Below are 15482 nucleotides of genomic sequence, written 5' to 3' on the forward strand. Positions count from 1 at the left end.
TTCCAATGAGCAAAGCATGTATTAATACCCATATGGGCTCCGATGTCTTTCCTCTCTGTTGTTCGATTGATATGGGAGGAGTGCATGGAGTTGGTTTCTGGTGAAGTAGATTCAGGAGCAAGGAGATCTGGAATGGCATTACGGGCGGTTATCTTTATGACATTAGTTTCCTGTTCAATACTTTCCTCTTTGGAGGAGCTGATTGGTGTATTAGTAACTGTCAGGTCTGTAACACCTTCTGACAAGCAGGATTTGTCTGTTTCTGCAGCAGTATTTACATTGATTGTGGTCTGAGGCTTGCAAAGCATAGAGACTTGGGAAACATGGGTAACTGGTGTTCTCAAAGTAAACATGAAAAAGTCAGAATTTTCTTTCGTCTTGGATGACTTCGGAGTGTCAAATTCAGGAGCAACAAGAGTTTTCAAGTCTTTAGAAACTGGATTAACATCTGAAAATGTAGAAGTTCCACAAGCTAATTCTTTAGGGTGATCTTCAGACAAGACTGAGATTTCTTCATTGCAAGTGCCCTCTGGTGTGTTTGTGGTATCAGAAATGGTTTCTTTGCAAGGTGTTTGTACTACAGGTAGTTGATCTTCAACTCTGTTAACATTGAAAGGTTGTTCTTTGGAAAGAAATAGAACTGGAGTCTCTTCAGAAATCACCTTTACACTGTTACCTACATTTTCAGCTCTAGCCTTTGAATTGATGATGGTTTCTTGCAATAAAACACTAAGAACAGTACTTATCATCAGATCTTCGAATACAAGATTCAAATTCAAGTCTTTAGTTTTAGTGGGACATATTATATCTTTCAGTACTTGAGCTTCGGTTTCAGATTGCTGGTTTTCAGGAGTCATTAATTTCAGAGACACAGCAGGTGGCATTGGTGTGTCTGATTTTACATCAAAATCAGATACCGGTAGATCAGAGATCTGTTCTTCACTAACCGTTGAGTTGGAAACAGGCAACGCAGTGGCAGCAAACAGCAAGTCAGAATCAGTGGTTGAGGCTGCAACTGTGTCCTGTTCTAGGAGAAGGCTCTCGTTTCTTATGACAGGCTGTTCAGTTTCAGATTCCTGGCTTTCTTCCTTGTCTGAAATCTCCACGGTTTGCTTTGTCACAGAAGAGATTTTTAAACTTTCTGAGAAGTCCATTACAATCTTAGTAACTGCGGGTATTTCTTCACGGTCAGAAAAATCCATTAATTCACTTGAAACAGGAACTGTCTCTTCATTATCTGAAAATTCTATGATATTGTTTGAAAGGGCAGGAGTATCCCCACAATCTGAAAATTCTGATGTGTGCGCCATTTGAACAGCACTATCTGCAGATTTGTTCATGGCAAGGCAGTAACCACTGTCATCACTAGATTTAGATTCTTCAACACTGTTGCACAACTTGCCATTAATCTCCAGAAAAGTCATATCTTGGTTTCTTAAGGTGCAGCTATTGGAGTCTGTATCATGACTCTCTTCTTCCTTTGGATTTATTTGTTCTGATAGAGGGGCTGAGACACTTCCTTCTGAAGACTCTGATCCATCCTTTGAATCAAGAGGTGTCAAATCTCTCAGAGATTCAGTCAATTGTACAGGGATATTCTCTGGAAAACTACAAGCTGAGAGAGAGTCTGAAGAAGAGGCTGATATATTTATAACTGGAGCAGTCTTTTGACATTCATTCATAGCAGGGAAAATCTGCTTTATAGCAGTCTTTGGAGAGGCACATGAGGTAGCATACTGTTCTTTAAGCCAAAGCTGGTGATCATTTTCTTTTTTCAGGTTTTCAAATTGCCTTGTAGTAGTTTCCATCAGCTGCTCTGTTACTTCTTCTACCTTACAGATAAACAGAATGTCTGGTTCTGCCAACAGTGAAATATGCATTGATGAAAAGAGCCCACAGGCAAGATTTCTAGTGTATGTTATAACATATTCATCATAGAAGTCCAATATCTGCCTTTTAATCTGCCAAAACTGCTCTTTTAGTGTGTGTATGTCCATATTGTTTTCAAACCCACTCAGAATAGAAAAGGGTTTAGCAGAGCTTTTAGGGATTGAGACTGGTGTATTATCATCTAGTTTGGGAAGAGCACAAGCCTTATGAGTGGAACTAAGGAATCCCACAGTCTTTACTGATCCATTTGATACAGGTTCTATCCTGCTGACTTGAAAGCACTGAGGGACTGGTAGATCTTTACACAAGTCAGCACAACACTTAGGAATTGAGACTGATGTACTGTCATCCAATTTGGGAGGAGCACAAGCCATTTGAGTTGAACTAAGGAATCCCACAGTTTTTACTGATCCGTTAGATACAGGGTCTAGCCTGCTGACTTGAAAGCTCTGAGGGACTGAAAGGTCTTTATAAGAGTCAGCACTGCACTTTGAATTCTGAGAAACTGGTCTAGATGGGTTAAAGCACTCAACAGAAAACAAGGGAATCCCTAGTGTGGCTTCTTGAACAGTGTCAGGGTTCTTTGTTTTGACAGAGTCCTGGAAGTGAATTTGGGATGCACTAGCATGAGGTGAGGAATTAACCATCTTTTCTTGAGAGTAAATGTCTTGTGCAGAGGTAGCAAAAGCACTTCCACGGTTACGAACATTCTTACTGGCTTCAGCTAATAGATATTGCAAAAACTCATTACGTCCTTGTAATTCTTCTACAGACAGGGACTGAGGGTCATAGCCACAAATAACATAATAGTCTATCATTGAAAGATTAGCAAGCCACTCAGTACTGAACTTGCAAGTTATGGTTTTCTTTAACAAGTCTATCCTTTAAACAGAGCCCTTTTTTAGAGGTCTTCAGAGAATGTATAGGTTTAGAAAGGGGTGTCTTAACATGATAGGAAAGCCCATTAGGTTTGTGTGTGCCTTTACTGCCAGGGGAGCTAGAAATGTTTGGTTTGTGCATTCTGTCACAGTTTCGGGCGGGTCTGATCAGGACTATGGTTGGGACACCCCTTGAGGTCACCGAATATCCTAAAGAGGTAGGGTGCTGGGGCAGAAGAGCAGCTAAAGGCATACACGGAAAGGACAGCTATGGACAGGCATAGGAAACAGGAAAGTAAAAGCAGAGCAACCCTTGTGTGAACAAACAGGAAACAGATTACTAATGGACAAACACGCTGGGGTTGTACACAGAGTAAGGCGCAGAACCTCCCACAGTGACAGGGAATGTCAATGCCTCTGTGCAGTTTGCTCTTACAGATAGTCACCCTGCTAGACCCATAGAAAGGAGGCAGCAGAAATGATTCTGTCTCTGGACCCTAGAGCACAAACAAGGAAAGTACTTACATACACAAGACACGCTCTTGTGGGTCGAGCTTGAAACACAGTGGCGATTCCTGAGAAAACAGCAATAGCACACTGTCACTGTTAGGCACGAAAGACAACGTACAACACTGGACAAGGATGGGGGCTGGAATTGCCTCCTGGAAACCAGGAGCCAACCCCAGTACAAAGGAGGACACTTATACACTGGTGAAGACTGATAGAACACTTACCAGACACAAAGAACCAAGAAGAAACAGAAACAGAAGGGAACAAACTAAGAGGCAGAGGCAAGAACTAGGAACAGGCTCAGGCTGAAGCAAAGGCGGGACTAGGACTTGAAAACAGGGCGCAAACTTCTGGCTGAGACAAACAGAGACAGGACTGGGAAACTGAGAGCAGGCTCTGGCTGGAACAGGCAAGGACAGGGCTGGAATACAGGGAGTAGGAAATGAGCAGTAAACAGGACTGGGAAACAGAGAGAAGGTTCAGGCTGAAACAAGGCAGGAGCAGGGCAGAGAAACAGGGAGCAGGCTCTGGAAGAAACAAACAGGTACAAGGCGAAGAGATAGGGAGCAGACTCTGGCTGGAACAATCAGGAGCAGGGCAGAGAAACAGGAAACAGGATCAAGCTGGAACAGAACAGGAACAGGAACAAAACTGGTACACCATCTGACAAAGGGTCTGTAACACAAAGGAATCGAAGTCCGATGCACGACGGGGAGCTTGAGGAAATGGCTGCTTATAAGCAGTTCCAAGCTGGGCTGCACAGGAGAGGTTTCAGGTGTGTGTGGTTTCAGATACTTGCAAGTCCTGGAGGAGAGGATCCAGTGAAAAGGAGCAACTGGACTTCTCCCATAGAAGACAATGGGAAACAGAATCCGGGTTTTCCTGACTACCAAGCTGTGCATTATGGGATTTGCAGTCCCAAGAAACAAATGTAGTACTATACAAGTGTACCATGGTGAAAAGTGAAACAAACAGGAGTCAGCAAGGGACTCTAGATAGGTGTTCAAGGTGATTCCCCGGCTTCTGACAGTCCCCTTACAGCGCCCCCTGGAAATGGGACGACCGAGTCGTAACAGATGGTGGTGGCGGCTCAGGTGAAGATGCGGGGCAGGCAGGGGCCAAAAGGGGATCCAGAGTGGATGCTATTTATGATCTTGAGGGTGTCATCCTTGGTGAGGGTGTCCAGTTGAGCAGGATCTGGTGGGGTACGGTGTTGTTGGGTGCGGTGGTGGTGGGTGGGGATGAGGGGTCTTAGGTGTCAAAGCTGTCATAGACCTGCTTGATCTTGTGGTGGCCTTGGTGCGGTGGCACACATTGTAATTGCCAAATTCTATGTAGCCTGTAACCTTGGGTACGAGTGCTGGTAGTTGGGTAGTCCTTGTGATAGATATGGCACGTAAAAGTCTGTCTTTTAGATTTTGGGCCATTTAAAATGTGAAGCACTGGAGTGGTCCTTGACTATTGCCTACATATAAGATGCTCCAGTGTTTCCTTATTACAATCCGTTTCTGTGTAGAAAGGGGATCATGACCATTGTGATGTGGTCTTATTCTTTTATAGGCGGGGTATATCAGCTGTCTGGGGTATGTCCTTTGTTGTAGAAGCAACTTAAGTTTTCCTGCTTGATCAATGTACCTTGCGTCAGTACTACCTAGATCTCAGGAACTGGTCTACAGACAAGTTGTCCCTGAGTACTCTTGGATGATAAAAAGTGTAGGGTGGTAGGGAGTTACTGTCTGTAGGTTTTTGGTGGACTAGCATTGTTAATGCTCCACTGTTTACTGAAATGTCAAGGTTAAAATAAGTGGTTGTACTCAGACTCACTGCCCAAGTAAAATGTAAATGTGGATTGAGACGGTTGATTCAGTGCATACATTGTTCCAGTTTTATTTCTGTGCCTGTCCATTTACACAGCACAACATCAATGTTTCTCGTACATAGGGTTATCCTGTGTGTGTATGGGTTAGATACATGATAGATATGACTGCTTTAAAATATCTTTATAGAGGTGCAGGCTAGGTTGGGAGCAAAAGTATGCATTGATGTCCCTAAAATATGTAAGTAAAGTTTATACTCAAAGTGAAAGAAATTTCTGTTAAGTGTTAGCTGTATGCATTGTAGGACAAATGGTAGCAGACTATTGTAGAACCATTCTTGGTTGTGGTTGAGTTTGATACTGTGGCCAGAATGCCTCCTGGGAAATGATAATGTATATAGAGTCTATGGCCCTCATTATGAGCAACCTCATTCACACGGAAGACCACCACGCCGGTCTTCCACCCGCTGGTCTTCCACCCGCCGGCCCTATTAAGAGTTGCCTGCTGGGCCGGCAGGGAACAGGACCTTACCATTGACGCCGGCTCATAATTGTAATAATAATAATAATTGCGACGGGCTGTCCATGGGGGACCCTACATTGCCTAGCCAAGTGTATGGGCAGTGCAAGGGCCCTCATGGGGCTCCCGGCACCCCTTTTCCACCAGCCTTTGCATACCGGGGCTACCGCCGTGCAAAGGCTGGCATAAAGGGGACTGGTAATCCCCAGGGCAACACTGGCAGCTTGAGACAGCCAGCACCACCGGGCTGTCGGCTGGCAGCAACCTAGTGGTGTTGGGGGGTCCGACCGTGGCGGCTCCACCACGGTCATAATGTGGAGGCTGGAGCGCTGCTTTGGCGGCGGTCCGACCTCCACCGCGGCCCTGGTGGTCTCATGACCGCAAGGGTTGTAATAAGGCTCTTAATATCGAAGGCTACCTGGAGCTGCTTGTTGTTGTCAAACCTTATTTCGTGTAATATTTTGAGCATGCCCATGATATTTTCACTATCCCTCGCATTAGAGTGCCTTTTTGGCCAATTTAAGAAAGTTTTAAGGCTGTTTAGATTGCATGGAATAGGAGAGTGACAGGCGCAATGGAAGCAGGATGAATTTGCTAGATTGTATCAGACAGAATACACATTTAATTGTCCTCACATTCTGTGTAGTCATCATACCACATTTCTGTGCAGTCTGGTGGATCAAAAGGGTTTTCAATCAGAAGTACATTATTTCTGTTGCCATATGAAATAACCAGAGCCTCAGCGGTAGCTCCAAAATCTACCTCTGATAGGAACTTGGTGGAGCAGAGCCTATTGATTCCAGACAGTCGTTATCTTTCAGGTGAGGTTTGCCTTGAAACTGAGGTTGCTGTCAATTTAGAAAACTGGGAAATGGAGCTGTTAAGAAGCAAAGCCATCAGGTTCTTTATAGGCAGTTAGCCTTTTACCTAGCAAGTGTTTCTGTCATATTGCCGGTAGGACTATTTCACACCTAAAAAGTAAACTGAATCATCACACTATTTGTCACATACAGGGCCAGATTTATGCTGGCCTTGCGCCATTCCAACACCACATTAGCGTCATTTTTTTACGCTAATGTGGCGTTGGAAGGGGAAAAATGCTGTGCCTTGTTTACAAAGTGGCCCAATGCTTGCATTACGTCACTTTGTAACCCCTTGCACCACATTATGCCAGGCATAATGTATGCAAAGGGGGGCATTCTGGCGCTAGGGGGGGCATAAACATGGCACAAAGGAATCTATGAGACACCATTTTATCAGCATTTATTAATGCCTGCTAAGTGCAGGTGTTTAAAAGAGGCTTCCGTTGATTACAATGGGCCTCTGGGTGCTTTGCAGGATTAGCGTCATAATTGTTTACACTAATCCTGCAAAGCGCCAGACTAGCTTAAAAAATTATGAGGCAAATCTCCCTGACTGCCGCCATGATGCGCCCTATTTTAAATACAGCACTACCATGGTGGTGGTGTTAGGGGGGCGCTAAGGGGTGCTACAAAGTGGCGCTGCTCTAGGTGCAGCACCACTTTTACTAAATCTGCCCCTCAATTCTTTACCTCCTGTGTGCATTCTAAGCAGATATCAAACCTGTCTTGCTTCTTTTTTTTGCAAGCATTTGCAAAGCCAATAGGTCTAGGTTTCTTATGCTAACAAGCGTTAACAAATATAAACCAGATCTACTGGAATTTCCAAAGCTTGTATTTTGTGAAAACCTCGGCAAAAAGGTTTGCCTATAAATGTGTCATCTTCCTTCCTGTCTTCCATCCAGTCAGGAATCAGCACTGTTTTCCTCATTCACTGCTCATCATGGGACAATTTAGTGGCTGATTGGTTGGCAATTTCTAACTGTATAGCTCTGGATGTAAAGTTCGCTATTTATGCTGCAGCTGCCATAGTGATGAGCTACCGAGACTCTTCCTCTGCTCCCACCTTGCTATCATGACACAACCCTCTGCCTTTGTAACTTATAATGTCCTTGAGAATCGCTATCCCTTCCTATTCCTATCAATTTGCATTTATGCTTTTTGATTCTTCCAAATGTCTCCATAAATATTTTTTCTGGACTTTACATAGCTCTGTAAAATCTAGGTAGAAATTCAAACAGTAAAGAAAGCAGGTTAGCTTGTGACTCGCCCGAGGTGCACACTCAGGGCCATAATTATGACCTTTTTGGCGCAGAGCAGGTCACCTTGCTGTGCTGCCCTGCATCAAAAGGAAAGGGCAGGAATGTGCCGTATTTAAGCAATACAGAGCATTACTGTCCTTTCCCACTGTGGTGGCACCCTCTTGGCTGCCTAGCGCCAATAGAGGCACCCTTGCACCATGGTGCAACAGTGTCTGCGTTGCATGCAGGATTGTTTTGCACAATGCAGCACTCATAGAAAGAGGAAAACACTAGCAGACATAAAGCGTACAGAAAGATATCCCCCAGGGGAAGCACAAGGTTTTGGCGCATACATAGGTTTACAAGTCCTTGTAAATCTAGGGATGAATCAAAATCCACGGGTCTTGCGTGGGAACACCCACCACAATGCCCATGGAACTCTTCCATAGTGCAGAGTTCGGCAAGCAGCCATTTGCACTGCCGTGCCTTGCGCCATATTTATGCGGCCATTCAAAGCCGCACAAAGTGGCTTTACACAGCTTCATAAATATTATTTAGTGGTTTGCCCGGCCGTTGTGTGAAAAAAGTGAAGCAATGGCGGCGCAAAAGGCTCATAAATATGACACTTAGGACTTTTCCACTTGCCAGTAGTTTGTTTCTCTCTCCCCTGCAGATGTGTTATTGGACTGCTTCTTAGTTAAAGAAAGGTTATACGTTTTCGTATTAGAGTGAGAGTGAGGTGCAGCAATGAAGAGTTTATGCAAACTTTGTTGTTTAATTTGTGTCCATAGGTTAGTTAGATCAGACTCTGTCCTGACTTTGAGGAGAGAAGACCTTTCTTTACTCTGCTGAATTGCCTCCCCCTCCCCAGAGTGGATAAGCTTTGCGATTGAACACTCTTTCCTTTCTCATGAACCCTAATCTGGTTCATATGATGCTGACACCTTTTTCCTTTTTTGGATCTTTAGAAATCCCCAGTTACTTTCACTGTTTTGTTTACAATAGGGAAATTCTTTATGGAACACCTACATGGATTTTCTGCCTTCTCTTTGTAATTGTTGTTAAACTTTTGTTCTTTATGATACTTAAATTTAGATTGCTGACCCAGTTCAACATTTACCCTGTACTGCTATCTTCCCTAAGTTTGATTTGTGATGTGACTAATCAGTTATTAAACCTCTGTGCTTTAGATATCATTGTTTCTGTCATTTTTGTGGAGCCTCAAAGGCTTCATGATCAATGTAAATACAGTGCCAATGTGAGCTATTTTCACACGCTTTGTCGGCAATAAAAGATCCATATGACCAGTTGCAGATTCTGTATGATGATTTCACTAGGAGAATGATATACAGAGATCCCAACTCTAAACCAGGCTTTGCCTTCATCAAGAATATAGAATTCATGTTCCAGCACCTGCGGTGTTGCTTTCTCTGTGCTACATCACCCTCTGAAACCTCACTGGTAAAATATAAGAAGATTGTTGTTTGAATATATTCATAAAGTTGGATAGAACCAATTTTCTTTATTATGTTTTTCTGAAGGAAAAAACATTACAATACTAGCCTAATGGTGAGAATTCTCTAACCAATACCTAGGAATCAAGATCCACTGAATTGTTGATAAAGTCATCAGGGATACCTATGGAATGTTATATACAAAAACGGTTGAATACCCGAAGCGGGGGATCCACCTACCATTATCACCAGCAGGCTGCGTTGACTTAATGAAGATGGTAATGCTTCCTAGACTTCTATGGGGGTCATTCTAACTCTGGCGGGCGGCAGAGGCCGCCTGCCAGAGTTCCCCCTCCAGAACACCGCTCCGCGGTCTGAAGACCGCCGCAGTGATTCTGTGTTTCCCGCTGGGCTGGCGGCCAACCGCCAGAAGGCCGCCCGCCAGCCCAGCGGGAAACCCCTTCCCACGAGGAAGCCGGCTCCGAATGGAGCCGGCGGAGGGGGAAGGGTGCGACGGGTGCAGTTGCACCCGTCGCAAATTTCAGTGTCTGCTAAGCAGACACTGAAATTCTTTGTGGGGCCCTCTTACGGGGGCCCCACGACACCCCATACCGCCATCCTGTTCCTGGCGGCCGAACCGCCAGGAACAGGATGGCGGTATGGGGTGTCGGAATCCCCATGGCGGCGCAGCAAGCTGCGCCGCCATGGAGGATTCCATAGGGCAGCGGAAAACCGGCGGGAGACCGCCGGTTTCCCTTTCTGACCGCGGCCAAACCGCCGCGGTCAGAATGCCCTTGAGAGCACCGCCAGCCTGTTGGCGGTGCTCTCGCGGTCGTTGACCCTGGCGGTCAATGACCGCCAGGGTCAGAATGACCCCCTATATCTCTTTTTTAACATCCGCCACACACTCACATGTCATTTTTTCACACAGTTAAAATCCCTCATGATTAGACTTGCATGACACGAAAACAACCTTTCGTTAAATAGGATTCACTGACTATTGTGTGCACTTGTCAATTTCATGGCATCAGATTTTGAGCTGTTCCATCTGTGTGCCCATGCCCACTTCACCCATTACAGGTTCCTTCCTCTGCGATTCCCGGCACACCTGGTAATAGAGCCAGATGCAAGACGGTGTCTCCCCTTAACCACAATCGTAGACCAGTCCGCCGCTAGACTCTTCAGCTCCTTCAACTTCATGGCTGGTGCACACTAAGCCTGGCAGATGCTTAACACATTTTAGGCAATATACTACTGTAGTTCCCTTTTCTGCCACTGTCCTATAATATTTTTATCCAATTGACACTAAAAACTAGAGCCACAATCCAACTGTCCACACTAGGAGTGAGCTCATTGGATGACACATACCCAGGGGGCAACTTCCTGGCTTTGCAAGCACTTAACCATGACTCACATTGCACCCTATTGGAGATCTTCCCTTATGACCATTTGCATGGCAAGCCATACATATGTTATTTTCATAGGAGTCACCCCTCCTTTGTTCCCTTTCATAGCTGATGGTAAGCCTTAATCATCAACATTTCGGGGCATATTTATGAGAGGCTTGCACCACCGTTGAGTCACTTGTAGTGATACAATGGTGTTGCAAACCTATCAACCATATCTATGAGGCCATGCAAAGCCACTTTGCATGGCTTTTAATGGCCTCATAGAGAGTAAAGCAAGGCAGTGCAAATCGCAATAGGGAGGCGTTCCATGGGCATTGCGGTGGGTCTTCCCATACAACACCCACGGATTTTGACGCATCCCTAGATTTACAAGAGCCTTTAATCCTGGGGATGTGCTAAAACCTTACGCCTCCCTAGGGGAGGCGCAACAAGGAGAAATATCTTTCTTTCTCATCATGTTTTTCTCTTTCTATGTGTCCTGCATTCTACAACACACGTAGAATGAGGAAAAAGCCTTCCAGTATTTTTTCGTGCAGGAAGGTGACCCTTCCTGCACAAAAGCAATCCTGCATGCAACAGTGGCACCCTTGCACCACGGTGCAAGGGTGCCTGCATGGGTGCTAGGCAACCCATTGTGTGCCGGTGCAGGAGGAAAGGACAGGATTGCACAGTATTTCTTTAAAACGGCTCACTCCTGACCTTTCCAAGGGACGCAGTGCAGAGAGCAAAGTGACTTGCTGCACTAAACTGAGCTACTTTTTCATAAATCTGACACTTAGTGCCCAGACTTTCCAAATCTATGAGGGCCAAGAGAGTGCACGCAGAACCGTCAGTCAAGAGACAAGGGAGGTAGACCTACATTAGACAAATCACTGACAAACAATGGGTGTACTACTGCACCCAAATCAGGTCGGTGAACAATAGGCATAGATCAATCCATTGTAAATTTTTGAAGAGTTTATTTCACTCCTGGAGGTTTGGTTGAAGAGGTCTCCTGCTGGTGATGCATATCTATGGAGGCTTCTGTCTGGGGGTGCAGTGGAGTGGCATATTACGGTCCACAGTCTTCCAATCCTTGCCTACTATGACAGGACAAAATCTGCTTCCAGACCCATTTCTGTGTCTCCTGGGTCATGCGCGAGACCTACATTCTATGCAGTGCAGGTACACAGCACTTGCACTACTGATGGTTACTAGACAAGTAGTAATTTGCTGGGAAGAGGCAAAGTTCAAAACTTGTTGAAAGATCTCACCTATTGCAATAGTATGGTTGAAACGTATACCCCCTTCCTCCACTGTCTTCACACCCTATGGACATTTGGACCTCATGAAGATCATACCTTTTAAATTATGCATAGTCATTGTCAAGCTCACATGATGCTCTACAGAAGGTGGTTGTTTGAGCGAGAAATCATCACTCCATCGCAGGGTTTGCACATGAAAGTCATGACTGGTAAAACATAATGTTGCATCATGGGCTGTGGGCGTGACTGCTAGCAAGGCTAATAAATCTTTAGGAAAAATTAAAATATGGTAACTTCTAACTCGGATATATTCTTGATGCTGACCTGTCCACAAAGATTACCCACTGTGATGTTGAACTCTGAATACTCAACAATGCTGAATGAAAAATGTAAGGAACTGCATAATGTGAATTTTATCTTACTGTTATGTAAAAACGAATACAAATCAATAATTATAAAAAAAGGTACCAATTACTTTGGCAGTTTTAAAATCCAGGGTGAGCTTAGCGAGATGGGCATGAGTTGGTCTGTGTTAAGCGTGGAAGGGAAGAGATCTTGAAGATAGATAAATAAGTTAGGCATTTTTAGACTTAATGGTCTTAATAACCTCATTGAAAGATAAAGGTTTATCCAAACTCAAAGAAATATTGTCTCAGTTCAAGAAACTCAGCTCTCCATCCTGTAGATGAAGCACAAACAATTGAAAGACTTTGGTTACCATAGGTCTTTGCTTTTCCTACCTTTGTTAATAAGTAAGAAGTTAAAATCCTCTTTTATAAATCAGCTTATATTTATGTATTACCTCAGAAATGTAATTTAATGGGTGGATGTTTATTTTTTGATTATATGGTAAATGATATTTGTTAGACCTGATGGCCTTAGGGTGGTCTTCCCCCAACATTCTGCCTCTCTCCATTTTCTGACCTTGTTTTTGCTGGTTTTAGGACTGTGCACTTTACCATTGCTAATCACTGCTAAGGTGCTTGTGCTCTCTCCCCTAAATCAAGGTAACATTGGCTTAACCCCAATTGGCATATTTAATTTACTTATAAGTCCCTAGTAAAGTCCACTACCTGTACTGCCCAGGGCCTGTAAATTAAATGCTACTTGTGAGCACTGGTTGTGCCACCCACGTAAGTACCCCCCTAACCATGCCTCATGCTTGCCATTGCAGAGCCTGTGTGTGCAATTTTACATTGCCATGCCGACCTGGCAAGCCAAACCTCTTTCCAGGCCTAGAACTTCCCTTTTGATACACATAAGTCACCCCTAAGGTGGCCCAATTTGAACCACAGGGCAGGGTGAAATGTATTTAAAAGGCAGGACATGTACTTTTAAGTTTTATATGCCCTGGTAGAGAAATAGTCCCAAATTCGTTTTTCATTACTGCAAGTCCTATCTCTCCCATAGTACAACATTGGGATTACAGTATTATATCTCATAGGTGTAATTCCTAATCTGGAAGAGATCCGTTTGTCAAGTTTGGTGTTGTTCAGTTGTGTCCTTCGTGCGTCCCGCACGACAGGACAAAGCGAGTGTAGAATGTGGGGAAGAGAATGTTGGGTCGGGTTTGTTTGGTGGCAGTTGCAACAGGGAATGGAAGCGGACGGTCGGAGGGAGATTGATATAACTTGAAATAAAGTTCCGGTTTAATCAACATTTGTGTCCGACATCGGTACCTTTCAGTGGCGATGAGGGTCCATGTGCCGACATCATCCTATGGCCATGTGAAGATTCGTATCAGCTTTGAAAATGCGTGTCATTAGCTTTTCCTTCCAACGGTGTTGGTGTTCTTCATTTCGGAAGCTCCTTGCAGTGGAACCGCTTTCCGCCATCGACGTGCAGGTGAACTTGAGGTGCCGCTGGGAGAGAGTAACATTTTTAAGAAACTCTCTCTCCCACCCCTGTGCGTCATCGCGCATTTAGTGCGCGTCTTCGCGCGTCTATTGCGCGTATTCTGGCAGCCATATTTCAGCGTGTCACCGTGACACACACACCTTTGGCGGCCATTTTGAAGTCTATATATGCGAAACTAGACTGCATTAATTCCTACGGCGCATCACGGTGATGCGCACACTTTTCTTTTCTATTTGAAGGTACATTTAAATTCGAGTGCACGTTTTATCGGCACTTTACTGGAATTTTGTTCCCGTTGTTGTCAAGTGCATACATGCACTGTATTCACCATATTAACGCTTTAGATAGAATTGGAAAAAAAAGAAGAGAACTGTATTCACTGGTTTTCACCATATCAACGCTTTAAAAAGAATTGGAAAAAAAGAAGAGAACTGTGAAGCGCTTTACTGAACACATTTAGTTTATCTTAGTATTTTAATTTTTCCTCACCTTCATTTTATTTTAAGTTCAATTCTTTGTTGTATTGAAACGCTGTGTTTATAACACCACCCATGCAGCAATCTATTTCTCCGCTGCCTCCTTTTGTTCCCAATACGGCCTCATCTGACGCTGATTGGGAACAATGGAAAGAGGCATTTGAAGCATATTTAGACGCTCTTGAGGGTGAAATTTTCACCCACAAGAGAAAATATGCAATTTTAAGGCATTGCCTCGGAAATGAAGGGCGGAAAATTTTGAAATATATACCTAAGGTGTCTGTATTAACTATTGAAGGTGAAGGTGACGGTGTTGAAGATGAGTATGGTGCTGCTATTAAGTCTCTTGATGTAAGATTTAAGAAATGTAGAAATTTTACTCTAGAAAGGCACAAATTTTACAAGAGAGATCAAGCCGAAGGAGAGTCTGCGTCCAGTTACGTTGGAGCTTTGAGACTTTTGGCAGTTTCGTGTGAGTACAAAGAATTTGAAGAGGAAATGATTAAGGATCAGCTAGTGGAAAAAACTAACAACAAGAAAGTACAGGAAGCTTTATTGTCTACGCCAAATTTAACTTTACAAAAGGCATTGGAAATTGCCACCAGAATAGAAAGTACTGTTTCGTTCATGAAACAAATGTCAGTTTCTGAGAGCAGGAATCAAACCCACGTTCTGACGTATTTGCCGTAAAACCTAAATACAAAAAAAACAACAAGAAGAGTGAAGGTACTTTACAATTTACTGGGGGGAAAACCGAGAAAAAACCTTCCAAACCTTTAGAATGTTTAAGATGTGGCAGCACTTCTCATTTGGGCAATGCTAAACTTTGTCCGGCCGTTGTCAAAATGTGTGCCAAGTGTTACAAAAAAGGCCATTTTGCGAGGGTGTGCAAATCTAACAAAGTTAACAACACTGAAAGATCTAATTCCAACCGGGTCAACAGCGCTATTACTAATAATTGTGTTTCTTCCAGCAGCGATGAGGGGGAATTGTTTTTAGTGCGAGAGAACGAGAATTCTCATAAGAAAAGACCATTCTATTCAGTGGAAATAAATGGTATTCAAGTCCAGATGATGACCATTCACACTTTTGAGTGAGAATAAGTGGAAAAATGTGTTTAAAGGTCATGGGGCCATTTTGAATCAGTCTCATATTCGGCCAATAGGTTACGGAGGTAGTTCTATTGATGTGCTCGGAGAATTTCAAGCTGAGCTCAAATTTAAGAGCAATACCATACGGTCGACCATATACGTTGCGAAAGATGATGCAAGCTTGTTAGGTTGGTTTGATCAAGGTAAATTAGAACTACTATTGGATCCAAACAATC

Source organism: Pleurodeles waltl, chromosome 10 (genome assembly GCF_031143425.1).
Source record: "Pleurodeles waltl isolate 20211129_DDA chromosome 10, aPleWal1.hap1.20221129, whole genome shotgun sequence".
NCBI classification, from domain to species: Eukaryota; Metazoa; Chordata; class Amphibia; order Caudata; family Salamandridae; genus Pleurodeles; species Pleurodeles waltl.